This window comes from Musca autumnalis, unplaced genomic scaffold (assembly GCF_047663935.1).
Source record: "Musca autumnalis isolate F117 unplaced genomic scaffold, ASM4766393v1 scaffold_3, whole genome shotgun sequence".
NCBI lineage: Eukaryota > Metazoa > Arthropoda > Insecta > Diptera > Muscidae > Musca > Musca autumnalis.
The window spans coordinates 210747725-210763463 of record NW_027411866.1 but is presented as its reverse complement, the minus strand read 5'-3'; the positions used below and the strand labels follow the sequence as shown (position 1 = coordinate 210763463).

General features: G+C 32.4%; 1 protein-coding gene and 2 non-coding genes across 4 annotated transcripts in view; all 3 read right to left on the bottom strand.

The window, feature by feature from the left end:
• Positions 1-15739, bottom strand: part of LOC141397043 (TWiK family of potassium channels protein 7) — a 234131-nt gene that overhangs the window by 33520 nt on the left and 184872 nt on the right. The window lies entirely within an intron of this gene.
• Positions 9501-9572, bottom strand: TRNAM-CAU (transfer RNA methionine (anticodon CAU)). The gene has a single exon. It is a non-coding gene; the product is annotated as a tRNA-Met (tRNA).
• Positions 13660-13731, bottom strand: TRNAM-CAU (transfer RNA methionine (anticodon CAU)). Its single transcript has one exon. It is a non-coding gene; the product is annotated as a tRNA-Met (tRNA).

The window sequence follows — 15739 nt, the reverse complement described above, 5'->3', positions numbered from 1 at the left end:
CCGCCAATTTTGGAGAACTTGTTTTAGGATTTTGTCTTACTTTCCTGAGAATAATTCTGATATCCCACTCACTCAATTTCTTTGGTCTGCCTATTCTGACTTTGTTTTCAGTTGTACCACTATTATTATAATTTCTAATTATAGTTTGCACTGTGGAACGACTTAACCCACAAGTTTTAGCTATTTCTCTATTTCGAAGCTCAATTACAATATTTCTAACTGGAACAGGTATTTCTTTACGATTTCCCATTTTTTTAAGACAAAATACTCAATTGAATGAACTTTTTGGAGCATGTTGTTTACAAAAGTGTGTAAACAGATCACTAAAAAGAATAAAATAAAAAAGGAGTTTCCCTCTTGTAACAACCGCTTTCCCCCACCTTTGAAGAGTTGCCACGGTGTAATATTTTTCGAATATTACTAATACTATATATTTTTTTACAATTTATCATGTCTATCGATATTCTAAAAACTTGCATAAATCGTTTTTTAATTTTAAGTTGTCTAATGGGTGAAATCGAAAAATTACAGGGTGTATGTAGACTTTTTTGATTGACTGTATGTAAAGTTTGTAAAGTCCTGCGGAAAAAAAAAAAAATTGGCACCCGATTAATTTATTCCCGGGGGCTGTGACTGGTCCTTCAGCACCGATGAATATTGATTTTTATTCATGTTTCCGACAACATGGACGAATTTACCTAACCCATTATGAACAATACACCCCAAAACATAATAGTTCCTCCCCCATGTATGAAATTTTCTTGAAAGTGTTATTTTTTTGCTCTTTCGTAGGCTTCATAGGTTTTTGTATTGTCGTCAAACACGGGAATCTCTTATCAGGTCGTCATACCAAGATACTTTGCTGTATTTGCATAAGGCACCTGTATATCATCTATAAACACAGGACTAGAGCATAGCCGACCAAGAAGAGCGAGCGCTTAAATTGTTTATGTGTGGGTAAAATTACACGGGCAGAACAGAAGAGGGTGATGATTTTCATATTGAGTATGAAATGAAAAACACAGGAAAAAAGTTGTCACGGCGTGTTAGCGTTCAGACATGGACTAATAAAAAGATAGACGACGGAATGCTCTCACCGAGTATGTTCGAATTGAGTACGCTTACAGAGGTACTCAAAATAAAATGCCAAAAAATACAAGTTAATAAATATTTTGTTCTGGCAAAAGGCTACATGGGGTTAGTTTTTGACGGGAACAATATCCTCAGACAAAAATATCCATGAAAATATTGCCATTTTCCGCAAAAATCGTCTTCGAACTTTTTTGAGTTTTCGTGTTTGAGTAGGTTTACGGCGCAAAATTGAATATTCCTTCGTCTATCTTTTTATTAGTCTATGGTTCAGAGCCAAACATAGTGGTGGGTGTGTGGGTTCGAATCGTCGGCTTTCCTTTTTCATTATAGATCATAAAAAAGCTCGATTAATGAATTAAAAAAAAATTAATACTAAAAATGATCTTCGCCTAAAAAGGCAAAATTTTCAAATAGAAAAAATATGTATATTGTTGGCGCGTTCGCTTTGTATGACTAAAATTAAAAATAATACACAGTCTTACATACAGTGACACAGAAAAGTATACATACACCCTACAAAAATGCAGTTTTGGCTAAATCGTTGGGTTTTTTACAGCAACAACTGCACTGTGTGACTCCTTGGTGACAAAATAACCATAATTACACAAATTTATTTTTATCTAATGCGTATATTTAATACAATTGAAGAAATTCAATTTTCACAACACAGAAAAGTATACATACACCCCAAGGAAATACGAGTATTACCGTGCAATTTATGGAATTAACAGCAAAATTTATACATTTTATTGTTTTGGCGAATGTCTCTGGGTGTCTAAGATCTATTTTAGAGAAAAGAAAATAATTTTTGGGGGTCAAACGCCGTTATTTAGGGTCAAATTTCTTAGATACCTCGTTAAAGCTGACCCTTGCTTAATTTTTTGCGTTTTTAGGTATTGTACCTTATAAAAAGCACAAAATTCGTATCAGATGGCAAATCTTGAGACCCTAGAACGCTTTGAAGTTGTTTTTGTGCGTAATATACCTTCCTGAACGTCGATAAATGCACGTTTTCCCTCAGATTTCTCAGAAAGTGAATAGATTCCGCGGAATTCTTGGTGCAAATTACATATAGATGGCCTTGAATTGCCTTGTAATATTGTCGGATACAATCCTTGGGCATCAATTGACTCAGAAATGTACAATTATACGAAACGTTTCGCGCCTATAGTAACGGTAATGATCATAATACGAAAACGACGTTGTTCACAGTACAAATTTCATGCTTTTTTGGTAGTGCTTATATTTTTTTATTTTAGAAGCTTTGGGAACAGGTTTGTAACAAAATATGTCTCATTTCTGATTCAATTAATGCCCAAGGATTGTATCAGACCATATTACAATGCAATTCAATGCATTTTGTATGTAATTTGCGCCAGGAATTCAGCGGAATATATTAATTTCCTGAGAAATTTGAGGAAAAACGTGCATTAATCGACGTCCAGGAAGGAATATTTTGCTCAATAACAACTCCAAAGCTTCCTTGGGTCTCAAGATTTGCAATCTGAAACTAATTTTGTGCTTTTTATAAAGTACAATACCTAAAAAACGCAAAAAATTAAGCAAGGGTCAGCTTTAACAAGGTATATAGGAAATGTGACCCTAAGTAACGGCATTTGACCCCCAAAAATTATTTTCTTTTCTCTAAAATATATCTCAGACACCCAGAGACATTCGCCAAAACTAAAAAATGTATAAATTTTGCTATTAATTCCATAAATTTTAAGATAATACGCGAATTTCCTTGGGGTGTATGTATACTTTTCTGTATTGTGAAAATTGAATTTCTTCAATTGTATTAAATATACGCATTAGATTAAAATAAATTTGTGTAATTATGGTTATTTTGTCACCAAGGAGCCACACAGTGCAGTTGTTGCTGTAAAAAACCTAACGATTTAGCCAAAACTGCATTTTTGTAGGGTGTATGTATACTTTTCTGTGTCACTGTAAGTATACGTACGCCCCATAAATCTCGGGTTTTAGAAAAAGTAATGATATTTATGAAATTCCAAGTATACAGGTTTATTTCGTCTCACTAATAAACAATATTTAATACAACAAAAGTATATTCCATAATATAAATAACGGCAAATTTTACAAAATCCAAAAAATGATACTTACAAAAGTATACATACGCCCCAAGGAAATATGAGTATTTTCGTAAAATTTATGGAATTAGCAGCAAAATTTATACATTTTATTGTTTTGGCGAATGTGCCTGGGTGTCCGAGATATATTTTATAAAAAAAAAATATAATTTGTGGGTGTTAAGTGCCGTTATTTAATGCCAAACTTTTTGTACAGCTCGTTAGAGCGGACCCTTGCTGATTTCTTTCCGTTTTAGGTATTTGAGTATACAAAAGCCACAATATTAGTGTCAGATTATAGATTTTGAGATCCTAGAAAGCTTTTTAGTTGACCTTGTGCATAACACACCTTCCTGGGTGTCGATAAATTCACATTTTTCCTAGGATATCTCAGGAAGTTAATAGATTCCTCGGAATTCTTGGCTCAAATTACATACAGAAGACCTTGAATTGTGTTTTAATATGGCGTTATATAATCCTTGGACACCAATTGAATCAGAAATGTGAAATATTCTGTTAAAAACCTGCTCCCAAAGCATCAAAATATAATCACTACCAAAAAGCATGAAATTTACACTGTGAACAACGTAGTTTTCGTATTATAACCATTACCGTAAATAAAGGGTCGGAAAGTATCGGATAATTGTACATTTCTGATTCAATTGGTGCCCAAGGATTATATAACGCCATATTAAAACACAATTCAAGGTCTTCTGTATGTAATTTGAGCCAAGAATTCCGAGGAATCTATTAACTTCCTGAGATATCCTAGGAAAAATGTGAATTTATCGACACCCAGGAAGGTGTGTTATGCACAAGGTCAACTAAAAAGCTTTCTAGGATCTCAAAATCTATAATCTGACACTAATATTGTGGCTTTTGTATACTCAAATACCTAAAACGGAAAGAAATCAGCAAGGGTCCGCTCTAACGAGCTGTACAAAAAGTTTGGCATTAAATAACGGCACTTAACACCCACAAATTATATTTTTTTCTCTAAAATATATCTCGGCCACCCAGACACATTCGCCAAAACAATAAAATGTATAAATTTTGCTGCTAATTCCATAAATTGTACGATAATACTCATATTTCCTTGGGGCGTATGTATACTTTTGTAAGTATCATTTTTGGTTTTTGTAAAATTTACCGTTATTTATATTATGGAATACACTTTTGTTGTATTAAATATTGTTTATTTGTGAGACGAAATAAACCTGTGTACTTGGAATTTCATAAATATCATTACTTTTTCTAAAACCCGAGATTTATGGGGCGTATGTATACTTACATATGTATGTAAGACTGTGTATATGTACAGTGAATCACAGTCAAAAGTATCCACTTCAGTTTCTTTTATTAAAACTGCGATTGCTATGAGTTAATTAATTATAGCGATTTCGTTCCTTTTTATATTTTTTACTTTAGGGTCTTAACTTAAATATAATAAAATAAAATTAACGAAATTCGGGTAAATTTAGATAAAAAAATAAAAATTGTTAAACACATCGATTTCTACCTCACAGTGAAAATTATCCACTCTAAAAGTTTTACGAAGCAAAAAGGATTTCTTAGGGTTATAGCCTTTTGGCTAATACATTTTTTTACATTTTTCCAATGCAATAGGGCCTTTTTTCAAAAGTGCCTTCAAAAGTCGAAAATTACCAAAAAAGTAGATTTTTGTGAATGGCTTGGGTTTTAAACCAATTGCGTGGAAATGCATAGTTCAAATGGAACTTTATAAACGTGAAATGAAAAATAACAGACAATACTACAACAAAAATATTAATACAAAACAAAAAATCATTTTCAAATTCTTCCCTCCACATATTTGCTTTACAACTGCAAAATCTTTTCAGTGTACCAAAAAAAAAAAAAAAAAAAAACAAATAAAGCGGCATCAACCTGCTTGCATGACACTCAGTACAAGACTGAAGTAAAAAATCAAAACATTTGCTCTTACTTTGCGTTCGGGTCGCGTGTGTGTGATTTGCCGAAACACTTCGTAACCATATCAATACCAACGAACGGGTTTGGTTTGGACTAGAGACTAGTGTTTTATTTGTGAAGTTTACGTGTATCGAGGTTGAACAGTTTAATTTTATTCTCCATCTCTTAGTCCAATTTGACACTGAGTTTAGTGCATACTGTAGTTCATTGGTGCTCGCTTCCTTACGGTAGCGTTAAACAAACCACACGTATTCTTTCTATATTTCTGATTTGCCATTGCTTAGCAATGGGGAGAGCGTCTTACCACTACAAATACACCAACGATTCTGAGCACCCCTGCTGTAGTTTACGTTTTGCTCCATCTTATGTGCTACCAACTGACAAAATAACTGTGTCATCAGCAAGTGTTGCAAATATTGTTTCTGGAGTTTCTAGTATGTTATTAATATATAAGAGATAAATCAGCGGACCCAATAGACTCCCTTGATGTACATTTTTTAAAGGAGAGTATTCATCATCGCACTTAATTCGGAACAACCTTCCTTCTAAGTATAATTTAAGTAAAGTACAGTAAGACTTTTGCAATTGTGTGTTAAGTTTTTGTTAAAGTCCGGCGTGACAGACTTTGTAGGAAGCTTGCGATACATTTAAGAAAATGGCAGAGCAGACTTTCTTTCCCTCTAAAGATCTTTCAATAATATCAGTAATTCGATGGACCTGGTCTATTGTTGAGTGTGAATTTCTGAAACCAAACTGATGTTTAGAAAGTAAGTTATTTTGTTCTACTATATATTTGATGCGTTTTTGCAGAATTTTTTCTTACAGTTTCGATAAAATAGGTAATGGCGATATCGGTCTATATGATTTAACTTCTCTTAAAGGTTTTCCGGGTTTTTGGTCATCATAATAACTTCGGCCACATTCCAGTAGTAAGGAACATAATGAAGTTTGTATGATTCATTAAAAATGTCTCTTATTTTTTGATAATATTGCTCGGTAAATGTCGAAGCACTTCAGTTGTTATAAGATCAAACCCTTGGCACTTTTTAACTTTAAATTTTTATGGATATTTTCGGACACTTCATCAGGTGTTATAATAGGTATAGTATCATTGCTGTTTTTTTGTGGAATGAGTATCCTCACATTAAGATACAGTGAGTGTCAAAAATATTCGGTTTTCAATTTCACCAATAATAACACCTCAGTATTTTTGAAGCCCATGCCCAGTATCCAAAAAACCAAATACTTAAAAAAATGTTGGTCCTGTGGCAATTAAAAAATGTATTTAACATGGATCCATGACAACCCTATAAGCGAGAATAACAAAGAAGAAGTTGTTAACCCTGTTTTCAATGCGTCAAAAATATTCGGTTTTTGTAACTTTTGTTAAATATTTTGGCAAAAACAGGTCATTATCGAACTTTTTCTGCAATATTAGTATACATTTTAATAATTGCAAACAGAATCTTTGTTCCTGTGTGCACAAATATCATATTTCTTAGCAAATTATCAAAATTTAGGGCTAAGGAAAAACGCTATCCTAGAAAAGAGAAAACTGGTCATATTTCATTATAAAAACAGCAGAAATGAAAGGAAATTTTGCTTATTTGTGAATATTTAGTCGAATATAGTTGAGATAATGCGCAAAAGTCACGAAAATAGAGAAATAATCGGTTTCGTGAAACACATAAGCCAGCCAAAACCAAGAACTGGGAGGGAAGGTAGAGGAATCTCCTGAAAAATTAAGGCTAAACCGCCCTTAATTTTCTTGAAATTGGTCACTGAGTCCTAAATGACTTTCAGAAGATAGAAAATATGCACTTACATTCCAAATAAATCGTAAAGATAAAGCCTTTCATGGCCTTGTAAGAGATCACACACCATCGGCTTACTTACATAACCAATAATCAAGTATAAATTTCGCCTTGATGTACCTTCAAAACTTGATGTACATCAGAAACTTGGTGAAAGGAGTTAGTTTTGAATGTCTAAGCAGTAAAATCAGTATACCACCAAGTTTCCGGCCTTTCTGTGTACTCCAACACAAAAAGTACAAAGGAGCTTCTAGGAGACATCTATTTATTAATGACTTATAATGTGTTGCAAGGCCACGAAAGACTTTATCCTTACAATTTTTTTGGAAAGTAAGTACATATTTGCTATCTTCTGAAAGTCATTTAGGGCTCGGTGACTAATTTCAAGAAAATTAAGGGCGGTTTAGCCGTAATTTTTCAGGAGATTCCTCTACCTTCCCTCCCAGACCTTGGTTTGGCTGGCTTATGTGTTTCACGAAATCTATTATTTCTGTGTTTTCGTGACTTTTGCAAATTATTTAAACTATATTCGACTAAATATTCAAAAATAAGCAAAAATTCCCCTTATTTCTGCCGTTTTTATAATAAAATATAAACAGTTTTCTCTTTTCTAGGATAGCGTTTTTTCTTAGCCCTAAATTTTGATAATTTGCTAAGAAATATGATATTTGTGCACACAGGAACAAAGATTCTGTTCGCAATTATTAAAATGTATACTAATATTGCAGAAAAAGTTCGATAATGACCTGTTTTTGCCAAAATATTTAACAAAAGTTACAAAAACCGAATATTTTTGACGCATTGAAAACAGGGTTAACAACTTCTTCCTTGTTATTCTCGCTTATAGGGTTGCCATGGATCCATGTTAAATACATTTTTTAATTGCCACAGGACCAACATTTTTTTAAGTATTTGGTTTTTTGAATATTGGGTATGGGCTTCTAAAATACTGAGGTGTTATTGTTGGTGACATTTAAAACCGAATATTTTTGACACTCACTGTATTTGTAGTAATTCTGTGTCTTGAGTGAAAAAACATTACCACAATCAAACATTATCGTAATAAAACATTACCACAAGTAGTAGGTCTTCTTAAGATACTTAACATTTTACGATAACCTAATGTTTTCTCTTCATAACAATTAATGATTTTTTCCTATAAAATAAAACAAAATTTATTTCAATATTATATTTTTATTTTATTATCATTGCATTTTTTATTTTATACGACATTCGCCTGTCTTTCACATTTTACGGAAAATCGCATTTTATTTAAGAAAAACGAAAATGCATAACATTTTCTTAATGAAAGTGCTATTTTGGACCACTTAACCCAATTTCTTGTGAACAACAAGACTGCTGCCGACTGTCATTGTTTATCAACCTGGAAGCAAAACAACAAAGAAAAACAGAAACAAAAATAATAAAATGCGGCATTTTTGTTATTCTTTGTGCATTATTTTAAAATTAACAAGACTGACATTTAAAGCAATCCACTTACAAAGCTGTGGAAAGGCTATTTCCATTCTTTCTTTGAATAAAATAAACTCTACAACATGGAATTTCCATTTGATTTATGTTGGAATGCCAAAACATGAAATAAGGGGGGCGCGATATGCGATGCACTAAAAATGAAATGCGTGCGACAAAAGTGTGGGGATGTCCAATAATTTAAAAATATTTTTATAAACCGTTATTTGGGGAAAGTGACTAATTCAAATTTCTAGCAATGAGAAGAAGGGAGATTGCAGTCGGTTTTACTTATAAGAAATGTATGTGATTTTAACAAGTTTACATACATTTTCTAAAAAAAATTATTTTATTTATTTATTTCAAATATTTATTATAATAAAAAATTACAATAAAATTATATAAAAAATAGCACTAGCATCTAAGGCTATCGGCTAAATAAAAAAAATTATTTATATTCTATTATTAATTTTTTTTATAAAAAGAGAAATATAATATTGTTTTTCCATGTTTAAAACATGAACATTTTATATAAGCATATAATAAATATACAATTATTTTCGTCTTCAAATCATCCATTGCCTTAATTAATTTTATTACACAAATAATTTTCAGTATACATACATATATACAAAATATTTGCTCTGTTCCAGAACCTGCAAGAAGCTACTACTTTTTACTACGATAACATTTTTTCCTTTATGTTATCGAAGAAAATAGTAAAAATTAGTAGATTTTTGCAGTACTGGAACAGACCAATTGTGTAGTGTTCATGATAAAAGCAAAAAAAATTGTGAATGTAAGGAAATTGTGTTGAAGAATATCCCCCAGTCCAACGTGTGATAGCCATTATTGAGCCATTAAAAGTTTTAGTATTTTAAGAATTATCCTTAAGTACGTATATTCATTTTTATCTTCAAAACAATTATTTTCTTCCTTAGTTTTATTATTTGTCATATGAAATATGTGCATTTATTTTTTTAATTATTGTTTTTAATTGTAATAAATAATGAATATAAAAAAATTCAAAATTTGTGAAAGTAGGGATATTGTGTTGAAGAATATCCCACGGTCCTACGTGTGATAGCAGAGCAAGGTTTCGATCCTCGGACCTCTGGGTTATGGGCCCAGCACGCTTCCACTGCGCCACTCTGCTTGTTGTTGAAATGCCAGCCAAATGCTAAGAAACGAAATAACAGAATCTAAAAATAGATTCACTCATACCAGTGAATGTGTGTGCGTGCTAGAATGCTAAGGCAATGGGCGTTTTTGGGCGATCAACTAAAGTACTCGTGTTTGGCTGTTAGCGAGTGAACAAGTTGTGTGTGCGGCCTTATGTTGAATACGATTTGTTTGATGGAAAAACCATCGAACAAGTTGTAATGACATTTTTGTTGCGGGGAACCAGCTTCAATATAATGCGGCCGTGTGTGTGTGTTGTTTGTTAAAAATGAATTTTATTTTTGGTAATTTAATGCGAATTAAATGATGTCGTGCCAGCCGATGGAATATGAAACCTAAATAAATATTTTAAATTAAGGCAAAGAATAAAAGTCAAAATGATTTTAGAAAACTACAAAATGTGAATATAATCATAGAAAGTTATGGAATTTGAACCAGTATATTCCATTTTAAGGATATTTGAAAAAAAATGTATTTAAAAATTGTAGTGAAAGCATTCCTATAGTAGACTTAGCAAGCACTGAAAACAGGAGTTGCAGGCAAATAAAGGTAGAATTGGGCCTAGACATCAATAATTATTAAAATATGTAAGGATTACCCAAATATAGTTAGAATTGGGCCTAGATAATTTTCGTTGCATTGTTTAATGTCTTAAAAAGAAAATACTTATTGAATAGACTTTTGTAATAAGGATTACCCAAATAAAGGTAGAATTGGGCCTAGATATCAATAATTATTAAAGTATGCAATGAGAAAAATACTCGTAAACCATCCCTGCGACACAAAAATGAAAGAATTTGTTGAAACACAAATTTTAGAAAAAAGACTTGAAAAATGTTTATTAGGCAATGAAAAAAATTTAATTTGGATGAAACCGATGCACTATGGTCTCAATCAAGAAAGCCAAAGCCAAAACTATTTAAGCGAACTTAAAGCAAAAAAAAAAAACTGTTTCTGCCACTTTAAAGTGCAATTCGCTACTATCATATTATAAAATGTAATATTTTAATCTATTTGAACATAAATAAAATTCAGTAAAAAATATTCAATTGCAGTTTTAAATCAATTATGCGTTGAATAGAAGTAGCTCGTTATGTAGAACTAAATTTTCATCCCAAAATTCTTCTTCAAATTCTTCATCTGTGGTTTCATCATTTTGAAGCCTTAGCTCACTCGGTTTTAACTCACAAACTAACGTTTCCATGACTTCAGATGGAAGGTTTAAACGCCTTCTGTCAGCTAACCGCGTTTTTAGGCGTAAAGATGACACAAGAGGATCTGGTGTATCTAGTGCTCTGTTGAACACGTCAGAGAGATTATTGACACGACTATTCTTCCTGGCGTGAAACAATCTATAATTTTTATATATTTTGTTTCTGTATTCGGCAGCATCTTCTCCAAAGCATCCAACTCGAAGTACCAAATTCTGCATTATTTGCTTAGAATGGATCAAAACTTTATGCAAAGTCGGTGTCATCGCCACCCAAGGATAATGATCCTGAGTATACTTTGCTGTTTCGAAGCAGTACTTTTCAAATTTGTAAGAAATAATCGATATTTCATTTCGATTGTCATTGATCCTTCGATTTGAAAAGACACTTGCGTCAACTTTTCCATTTCTACGTTCAAAAGTGAATTTTCCTTTAAAATAACTTCTCTTGTTTCTTTCACAAATTCCAGTTTTATGGGTCTACTAAATCGTGTAGATTCAGGTGTAATATTTGACCATGTGGTATAAGAGTTGTTGCCAAAATACTTGAATCGTTTGTGTTTGTTTATACTGAGCTCGCCCAGTACTAATATCAAACCCATAGTTCAATATTAACTCTGCAGAAATTGACTTGCACTTATCGGTATTTATTGCAACTAAAATCACATCCTTTTACATTGCAACTATTCTTGCTGCAGTATGATCTAATAGATTTTGTAAAGGAACTTCGGACACATTTTCACAAATATGTACATTACTGGGTCTGGATAAGTTTTTCTCTGCAAGCAGACGTTTATAAGATGGGAATATATCACAATTTCTTTCCTTAGTTTCCAAGCGAATATTACAGTACTGACGTTTTGAAAATTTTTTTTTTATGGAAAATATGCAAGTGCTTCGGCTGCAGAAAGTTTAACAGGGACAGTTGAATTAGCGTACAGCTTCCTTATCTTTGAAGGTCTCGTAGGACTTTCCGTCGTTTCTTTGAGAACATAAGCCAGATCTGTTTTCCCCGTTTTCTTAGCAGAAACACAATCTGCTTTCACTAGTAAATTAGTTTCGTGATATTTTGAGGTGGAAAGTTTGTGCGGTTCCCTTCTCTTACTTCGAGTAGACATTTCTGAAAACAAGACACGCGGGCGTCCTGTTTGGGAGCAACTTGGTCTTTTGCATTCTGTTTTATATTTTTTGAATATTATTTCAGAGGCAAGCCACTGTGAATTTTGATCTTCAAATTTCTTAATGAATCTATGACTTTCTTCCCATTTTTTGTTCAATCTTCCAAAATCAATTTGGAGGTGGACAAACTTGAACATTTTTTTAAAAGTTTAAATATATTTTAAAAATATTTGTAAAAAATAATCTTCAATATATGTACATACAAACAGGGATTTTATTACTCTAATTTTACAACATTTTTAGTTCTTTTTAATATTATGAAAGTACTCACCGCAAGCTTCCCGATTCTTTATAACTTTGGTCTCACTTCTCTATATTTATGCAGCGACACAACACAAATAGTCTATTTTACAACACATTTTTTTTACAATTAAGTGCCAACTTTGACAATGTGCCAACTAACGGCATCTATCGGTAATTACAAAAACTAATTATTTTCAGATGACCTGATGTGTTTTTTATATTCTGTGCAAAAAAATTAAAATTTCGAAACTTCAAAAGTAGGGGTTTGGCCAAAAATTTCCTGATTGAAACCTATGTGCGCTATGGTAATAATCACTGGAGGATTTGCGACATCTTCGTCAATCGTGCTACAAACGAAATAGTGGTGGTATGGGCTTCATTTCGACATCGAGGAAAGTTGAATTAATGAATGCAGAAATATATGTCGAGTTGTTAGGGAACAAATTAATTGCTGGGCAACCATGAGATAATTGGATTTCCAGCAAGTTAATACCTCGATTCACGTTGGTCGACTTTTCAAGGCACGAAATATACCGTTATTGGTGTAACTAGCAGTAAGACGCGACCTCAAACCCGTTGAAAATCTTTGGGACACACTAACCGCGATAGTTTTCGCCAAATTAAAGCAGAACTGATAACAGAAAGAACTTAAATGTTATGTATAGACAGAATGGGAGAATGTAAATAAAAATAAAAACACAATTTTCTTTCATGTTTCTAAAGAATACGCAAGCACTCACTACAGTGTGAAAAGAATAATGTAAAAATATATTTAATCGCAAGGCAAATAAAAGATTTGGAAATATATTAAAAAAAAACATCCATATTTCGAAAATACATCCCAGGAATGCACGGTAAATCAGAAAATACTTAATTTGCTGAAATAAATGAAGCTATAATATTTAAAAAAGCAGCAAATTAGTTTTTGAACTGCACCTACTATTCAGCGAGATATGGGAAGGTGAAAATATTCCACGCGATTGAAAAAATAATCAATTGTGAAAACAAAGTGTGGCAACTGGAGAGTCAAATCCTTACTGTCATCAGTACTACAAATATTCAAAAAAATCATACTAACTAGACTAGGCGATTGCTGCCAATAAACCCGCATAGAATTTTATTATAAGGATTGCCTAAGAAAAAAGTGACATTTATAGAAAACAGCTGTAATAGTACGACTTCTAGAGTGGTGCAAGAAGGAGACCTCAGAAGAGCGCCTGTTACAACCGGTGGAGAAAGACAAGGATGAACTTTATTAACGATACTCGGTTTCAATGTGGATTAAGTTTTTGTATTTACATGTAAACAATTTTTATTATTAACAATTAATTTTTATGTTTTTTATAAATTATATTAATTATTAAAAACCCGCAAAATTTGTGAAAGCAGGGATATTGTGTTGAAGAATATCCCGCAGTCCTACGTGTGATAGCAGAGCAAGGTTTCGATCCTCGGACCTCTGGGTTATGGGCCCAGCACGCTTCCACTGCGCCACTCTGCTTGTTGGTGAGTGGGCAGCCAAATGTTAAGAAACGGAATAAAAGCATCTAAAAATAAACTCACTTATATTAATGAATGTGTGTGCTAGCACATCAAAAAGGGCTCTTTGTATAACCTCATTAAGTTATGGGTTTTCTTGTGTTTCCTCAAGCATTACTGAATGACAATTAGAAGTCACCACTTGGCCAACGGCGAAAACATTTTCCTTTTGGGTTCTAAATATACCTCACAAACTGCTTTTAAAAACGTCTAGTAATTATTAATGCCCATTATATGCACTATTTATTTACTGCAAAACATTTTAACTATTGTTTATTAAGGCTATAAAACATCTTATAGCCATTTAAAATATAATGGCAATTTCTTAAAAAAATACTAAAAAAGTACTTAAAAATAAAACGCCTGCCATATGTTAACCATATCTCATTAGGCCTATAAAAAAACTTTATGGACAATTTAAGCAATTATCACCTATCCTCTCAACAAAGAGAAAATAGTGTCCCTTAAGTTTTGGTGAAAATAAAAAAATACAAATTGATTTAAAACAAATAAATATACACTTTTTACCAAAATGTCTCCTTTATTGCCTTATTTTACTACTCCCAAAGAAATAAAAAAAGTCAACATTGAACAGATTTCTTAATCTATGTTTTTATGGGAATTTATGGGTTCGTTTATGTGCCAAGTTTTCAAGGCAAATCATAAGTGTAGCATGTTACTGTATCTACCATGAAAAAAGGAAAAAGGAGGACCCAAAGTTATTGAGCGGCTGTAATAAACATAAACATTAAGAGGGGAGGGTGTTGAGCATTGTTAGAAGATATGTTTGTGGAGGGTTAAATAACATAAAGTATTATTTCTTTGTGATTATTATCACGGCATTACGAATTGCTAATCTATGGCAAATAAATCAGTCTCGTTGCAGGTTTTTTGTAACGCCTTTCAAATTGGCAATAAATAAATATTGGGAATTAATTACATTTATTTTGCCATCAATGTAGAAAAGCTAGTTAGGATGGATCTTTTCATTAATATAAATGTTAATTCGCTTTGCTGGAATGCTAAGTAGAAAATAATAATGAAAACTATATACTTTCCCAACGAAAATATATTGTTTTGAAGGAAAACATTTCAATTATTTGCATATGTATGTAGTTTCTTATTTTATTAAACTGTTTTCTGTCTGGTGTGTTCTCTCTGCAAACGTCATCATTTCTACAATCCGTGTATCTTATTATCATACAAACAACCGCACTTACCGTATCTTAATTTCTACTCAGAATAACTGGACTGCTTGTCAACAACATCAAAAAGTATATACCCCGCCCACAGGTTGTCACATCCTTGTCAAGATTTGTTAACCGTAGGATTTGTTATCGTAACAATGTCATAGTTGTTGCTGGCTTATAATCTTTCATTCATTATCTAACATCACCTTGTTAGCACCAACAAACCTAACCTTAATCAGGCAATCTACAGTTTACCATGTTAACTTAAGTTTACTTACAACAATTACAACAACAAGTACAACAATTACATGACATTGCAAAGCTAGTTAGATGCTATGGAATTATTCCTGACACGCAACATTTTTGCGAAAGTATTTAAAACAATGACAATCTCCACGTGTTCTACATTACTTGGCGGGTTCATTTACAAGCTTGTGTAGTTTAAATTGTTGAGAGGACTAAATTAAAAACTTTTTTCCTTTAAACAAGCAATTTTTTAGCATATCACAGTAGTTCGCCTCTAAGTGACATATCCTGGGTAAGGCTAAGTTAACTACAGTGAATCGGAAGCCAAAGAGTTTAAGTTTTTTTTTTATTAAACAGAACGACAACTCCACAAAAATCTCTGACGATGAGATAAGACATATATCTATAATCACACTACTGATCCACGGCTTGCACATCACAGACGTATACAACATACTCACTTACTTAGCTGGCCCATTACAGAACATTTGTTCCATAGGCCGAACTAAGAAAAGATCTCCAATTCTCTCTATT